This window comes from Asparagus officinalis, chromosome 4 (assembly GCF_001876935.1).
Source record: "Asparagus officinalis chromosome 4, Aspof.V1, whole genome shotgun sequence".
NCBI classification, from domain to species: Eukaryota; Viridiplantae; Streptophyta; class Magnoliopsida; order Asparagales; family Asparagaceae; genus Asparagus; species Asparagus officinalis.
The window spans coordinates 50,740,031-50,746,512 of NC_033797.1; the positions used below are offsets into that span (position 1 = coordinate 50,740,031).

The following is a 6,482-nucleotide window of genomic DNA, read 5'->3' on the forward strand; positions in this document are numbered from 1 at the left end:
GTCACTTTCTCATTTGCAATAGAAATAGCTTGATTCTTTTGAATGATATCTCTAAACATTCTGATAGTTTTTCATACGTAATCCATTGTATTTCTTTACTATATAAATATTATTAACATCAGATATTAATATTTATAAATTATAATTAATTAATGCTAACCTATTAAATTATAGTTTTTTATTATTTTTATGGATTTAAAAATCTATCAATTAATGTTACTAATGTGTTTTGCTGCTCCAACTTATTAGTAAAATTTTATGCAGTTACTTTAATTTATATAGTGACGATAATTTTTAAGCTATAATATTTTTAAAATTTTTATTTCTTAACTGGATATTTTTAATCAATTCTTATTACTTTTGTTTACGAGTATCAACTTAGACTGTTTTTAGATGCTGAGATTATTACTAGTTGTATTGCACGTGCAATACACGTGGTAAAATTTGTATCTTTTATTTAAAATATAATATTATTTATAGAAAGATTTTGCATAAATTTATTAAATGTAAACAATATAACTAAGATATGAACATAAGCTTTAAATTCACAAGGAATGAACAATAAAATTATATTTAGTATGATGTTAATTCTCGAAGTATGGAATCTTGTTATATGTCTCAAGAAGCTTCCTTTGCACTTATGTATAGCAGAATTGAAATCTTTGAAGTATGGTCACTTATAAACAGAATTTTTGGCTACAACACATTAAAAATAGAAATGTATCAATCGATAATGGTGCTTAATTAGGTATTTTCTGTATTTTGCCAATCTCGTAACCATTTTGTTATTTTAAATCATACACAATTAGTATTTGAATATCCAAACAACCATTGTTCCAGATAGCTAATCATATTTGAATATCCAAACGTCTACCATTCCAGATAGCCAATCAGTCTGTTCCTTGAAACTTGTTGTAGTTTCCGCAGTTGAGAGAGTTGTATACAGCACATTTTCAATTCATCAAGCAGGAAATGAAGATGTCATAAGATCAATTCTTTCCTTTTGCCACCTCTAACGCTTTTGAACTGGCAACTCCTTTCGTGCTGGCCTCATTGTTGTCTTCATGTATTCAATGGTGGTAAGTTCTTCAAATTATAGCTGTCAAAACAATCTTAAAAATTCCCATGATATTATAATCAGTAATTGTTGCTTTTGCTTTCTGTCTCAGGTGAACATTTGATAAGAACAGATACAACGGAAGAAACTGAATGATTCTTTATTGCAGTATTTGATAGGAAAAGTGAGGGGAATAAATATGAGGAAGCAAATGAAGAATCACACTATTTGCTTAAAATTCGAAGATGCTATTTTTTCAAATCTTGTGCTGGAAAATAATTGACAGCAATAATCAGCATGATTGGCAGTTAATAGAATTAGTTATTGTATGATGAATGATTCTTAGCGTAAGGGAGATCACCTTAAATCATTGGTCAAATGCAAAAAGCACAAATATTTATTAAGATTCGAGATTGACATTTTTCTATTACTGTGGTGGCTTAATTTTTCTTGTTACGTTTTATGTTCTTGTTGCCTTTACGAGCACCACGGGTGTGTTTACTGGAGCTGCACCAAAAAGAAACATGTATGAGCCTGGAGCCTAGTTGAATTTGTACATATAATTAGGCATTTGATGATTGTGGAAAGTACATTATCATTGTTATGATACTTTTTGAAAATGACATCTAGAATGATTAAATTCACATTTTGTATCCCCGGTTTAGATATCTTGCCTCTTAGAGTTGTCAATTTCATCGTTCCCATTTTTATCATCTTATGGTCAATCTTAAGACTTTAATATTAAAAAGATAATGACCATCATGAAAAAGGACAAATAACTAACATTTCAGGACATAAAATTAGGATATCATATACTACATAATGGAAAATGAAGTACTTTATTAAACCAGAGTATCGTAACTACACAAAGAGGAAAACACATACGGAAATAAGGAGCTGGCTGGTATCCTGATGCTCAAGAAATTGGAGTACTTTATTATCCAATTGAAGCCGGCACTGTGGCATCTAATTCTATCTGCAACTCTGATTAAAATAAAAGGACAAAAGCATTAAAGACCATCATAAGCTATCTAACTAATTCATTAGGATAATATTAAAGATTAGATATATGTACCTCCTGAATTAAGATTTATTTTGAAAGTAACCGCATAAAGAGGCAGTACATGCGTCTTGACATGTGGATAGCAGACTATACTTTGAAGGAGTTTGCTGGTTATCTACACCATAATCAAAATCTCCTGAAATTGGACTTGTTTGTCTTGAGCCGGGAAGTATTGAATCTGTGCTTCCCAAGATGACACGACAGATCACCATATGCATCAGTCCATCTTCAATAATTCGTGCGGAAATAAGGCTACAAAACATTTATCATGAGTGTTAGGTTAATGTAAATACTAAAAGTCGCAAATGCACAATACAAATGGAATTTTTTTTTTTATTTTTCTTTTTCAAATAGCTAATGTCTATAGACAATGGAATAAATTACCATGTTTGCTCATAATAAGTTGTAGGTGACCATCTTGCGAAGTGGAATAACGAATCTTAGAGTTAGAAGAAAAAAAAATACCAAGCTGGACCTTAGTGAATATTATAAGATATTTGTGAGATAATGTGAGATGTGATTAGATATTATTTTATCTCCTACCTATTTTGTAACATCCTTCTAATCTCTATTTAAGACAGATAAAGCGTTATATGGAATAATATCTTTGCCTATTCTATTTCTCTACACAACACATATTTTTTACTGGCATACATTGCTTTTCAATTTTGAACATATTTTTCCTCTTAGACTTCAAACATAATCAATGTATCCAATTACTATTCAAGTCAAAACTTGTATTTAATCATATACATGAACATAATTAATTTTCCAACTCAAGAATAAATTCAGTAAGGCCAGAAAAGACAGTTCAAATACTCATCCTGTAGAAAACTGGCATAAGCAACATCTCATAACAGGCAAGAGCAAGAAACTTTGTGATCCATCTATAGCCTACCCTGAATAAAACTTATCAATAAGAAACACGTGCAAATTTCTATTATTTATACATTACGCTCATAATAATCAAAACAATAAATAAATCTGAGAGTTAAATCTACAAATTAAATCTGAGATACTTGACTACACGGATAAAGATGATGCAATGTAGAAAAACAAGCATTATTTTCACAATTAAATGAAAGATTGCACTTAAAAGAACGTCTTGAGATAAGTGGTGCATATTATGGGTACTTGTCAAGGCTCATGAAGGCCTCAAAGTTCAAAATATACATGAACCTTCTTATACTATATAGTATATAGTAGAGGTGATGAGTTACTGGAGCATTGTTCTATTCATTGCTTGAGTAGGGTCATTTTTTCAACGTTATAGACAAAAGATTAGCATAGATTCTGGTCATGTAAAGATCAACATTTGGATCAGAGATGAAGTCCAGAACATATATACTTTGTTGTATTTGAAACAGTTAAGAAACAAGTAGTTTTACAAAACATTTTCTTACTGTAAAGATCAACAGTAGCATCGGGTTCAATCGCACCACCGAATGATGGCCACCCTGATGCTGTTACAAGAACAGGGATATTTGAAAAATTCATCGCTTGCATAGAAAAGTACGAAGCATCGACCATTGCATCAAACATGTTGGTATATTGAAATAGTGTGTTTGGGTCCACAATTTGATTATTTGGAGTTAGAGACCTAAAAAGAGCATACTCTATAGGAAAGATATCGTTTCCTTTTATGTAAGCGTGATACGGTTGTGCATTTAGCATGTAAGTAGATCCTGTATTCTTCAAGAATTGGAGGAACTTAAACATTATAGAGTCCCATGAAGAATTGAAGGTGGCGGTAGATGGAGGGAAAGATTTGGGTATCATGTCCATGGATTGAGGACTCGAGATTTTCACTTGGTGATTGAGGTTGGCAGCTACAAGAGCAGACTGAAGGAATTCCATTGCTGGAACAAAAACAAGAGCAGCATTTGGGATTGATGTGAGGACTTCATTGCCAACAGCAATATATGTGATGTTAGTTGATGGGAGATATGGGACTATATTTTTGTTGATCCAATCGGCTGCTTCTGTTCTTGATTCTCCTATTTTTAGAAGCTGATTGTTTGGTACACCAACCATTATCTCAATCCAGGTGTTTGCGAGAGCAGTTAGTAATTGATGGTCCGCATCATGTAATCGTACATGTTGTATTTTTTGGTCTTTAAGGATTGATATTATATCTGATGCTGGCGGTATGTTTGAGATATCCAAGCCGATGTTTACTCCTACGAATGCGCCTACACAAGAAAATGAGTGAAATTGGTACTCTTAGAAGTTAGACTGGAAGTATGCATTATGTGAATAAGTCAAGCTCTAAAATGTACATAGACGCAAAGCATTGAAATATTTAAATCATGAAGACGTGAATATGTCTTGAGATAGGACAAGAAATGAGTGCATTCATAAGAGGTTAGATGTTGCTTCTATTGAGCACGACTGAGAAGGTTTGGTGATAAGATTATAGTTAATCGGGACAAAGAGGAATAGAGGTAGACCTTAAATAGCTTGGTTGTGAGCAATTAAGATTATGATAAATGTTAACTTAATGGAGGAGATGGCATGTAATATAACTGAATTTGAAGAATAGATTCATGTAACAGACAAAAAAAAATTGGTATAAAGCATTGAAATAAATTCACTTAAAGGAGGAGATAGACATTTTGATGAAAATTAACTTAACGGAGGAGATGGCATGTAATATAACTGAATTAGATGAATAGATTCATGTAACTGACCACAAAAACTTGGGATAAAGCATTGAAATAAATTCACTTAAAAGGACGAGATAGACATTATGATGAAAATTAACTTAATGGAGGAGACAACAAGACAAACTGTCCCCACAGTTAGAAGTGAAGTTGCATACCTGACACATCTGAGATGAAGAGGCTCGCCAAGTACCTTCTCTGAAGTGTGTAAACCTTTTGAAACTGACAGCACGAAGGTAGTCCAAAAAATCAGTTGACATGTTGAACAAAGTAAGACAATGGTCAGGTATTTTATTTATCTGATACAACAAATTGAAAAAGGGAGATATGTATTTTAGATTAAGTTACATATTACATGACAAACGAACTACAGAAACCTGGACAGCCTTCAAATTGAATCAATGTTTGGAAAATTGCGAGAATAAGCGTGTAGGTAAAGTTGGAACCTGGACAGCCTTCAAATTGAATCAATGTTTGGAAAATTGCGAGAATAAGCGTGTAGGTAAAGTTGGACTTAGCCATGCGAGTCAAGCTAATGTACTTAATATAAACACTGCTGAAAGTAGTAATGAAGACCTTAGCAAAATAGAAGATCAGAAACTCAAGAAATTTTGACTTGAGGAAACAAGAATCGGGTAATGTAAGAACTAAGAACTTCTGTTTATAAAAAATATATATGCTTTGAGAGAATAGATACCCTAACACCCAACATTCGACACTCTTTACCACTAAATAAAACTATTAACCTGGGTTTTCTCAAAAAGAAAGATCATTTAGAAGGAAAACCCAGCAATATTACAATCTCTAACGTATATAAAACCATTTAATATATGTTGTGGTTTCTCTGTTGTTTGCCTAAACTTACAAATCTAGTATACTTATTAACTTTGCCCAAGCTACAACTTCTATCTTGAGAGAACCTAAAGTTACAAACTTTGTATATGGTGTGTAGTTTATCTCAAACACCAGCAGAATTCATTAACATATTGTAACTTATAGACCATTTAAAGCTAAAATTGATACATCAACAAAAAGGCAAGGAATGCCTTAAACCTATGGGTCCAAAGAACATGCATTACCCCCAAATACAAGATACACAACAAATTTTGATTTAAAGATGACATCTTTGAAGCTTAAATCAAAATACAGTGTCAAGACAAGCTATAAATCAAAATTAAAAATGAGTAAAAGAAATTAAATTAAAAAAAGGCGAAGTTGAAGTTCCCCCAAACCTACCCACTTTCACAAAAAACAAACAAAATGGAGCAAAACGCAGAAAGTAATCGACTAAAACATCAACAACCCACATCACAAATGCTTGAAAAAAATAGCAAAAATATTAGAAGAAGAAAAAAAAACCCCACCTGATTCAAGACTCTCTCTTGCAAGAGAAGCCCCAAAACCCTCCAAGATCAAAACTTTAGGAGCTCAAAAGATGAAGCAAGTAAGTGGGAATCTCTCCTGGGTCTCTGAGAACTCCGGAGAAAGAACAAAGGACTGTACGGGAGAGCTAATTAATTTAAAATATTTAGTAGACGGATCATGTGTCACATTACTTTGTAAAGTTCCTAATTTGTAAAGTGCTGCTCCTTAAAGAAATCAGTTACCTTGATGACGAGTCAATGACAGTGGAGGTTTAGTAGCTTGCATTGATCGAAGGCTACTTTATCGATTGCCATAAAGAGGATGTGCTTGATCA

At 32.6% G+C, this 6,482-nt stretch overlaps 1 long non-coding RNA gene across 4 annotated transcripts; it reads right to left on the bottom strand.

Annotated features, from left to right (window-relative positions):
* On the bottom strand, positions 707 to 4,306 carry LOC109837435. 4 transcript variants are annotated; one of them, XR_002246275.1, is made up of 4 exons: positions 4,218 to 4,306; positions 2,133 to 2,372; positions 1,943 to 2,041; positions 707 to 1,112 (listed from the first exon to the last, which is right to left on the bottom strand). It is a non-coding gene; the product is annotated as an uncharacterized LOC109837435 (long non-coding RNA). The 4 variants fall into 4 exon arrangements; XR_002246277.1 differs by lacking the exon at positions 4,218 to 4,306 and adding an exon at positions 4,152 to 4,186; XR_002246276.1 differs by lacking the exon at positions 4,218 to 4,306 and adding an exon at positions 3,524 to 4,145.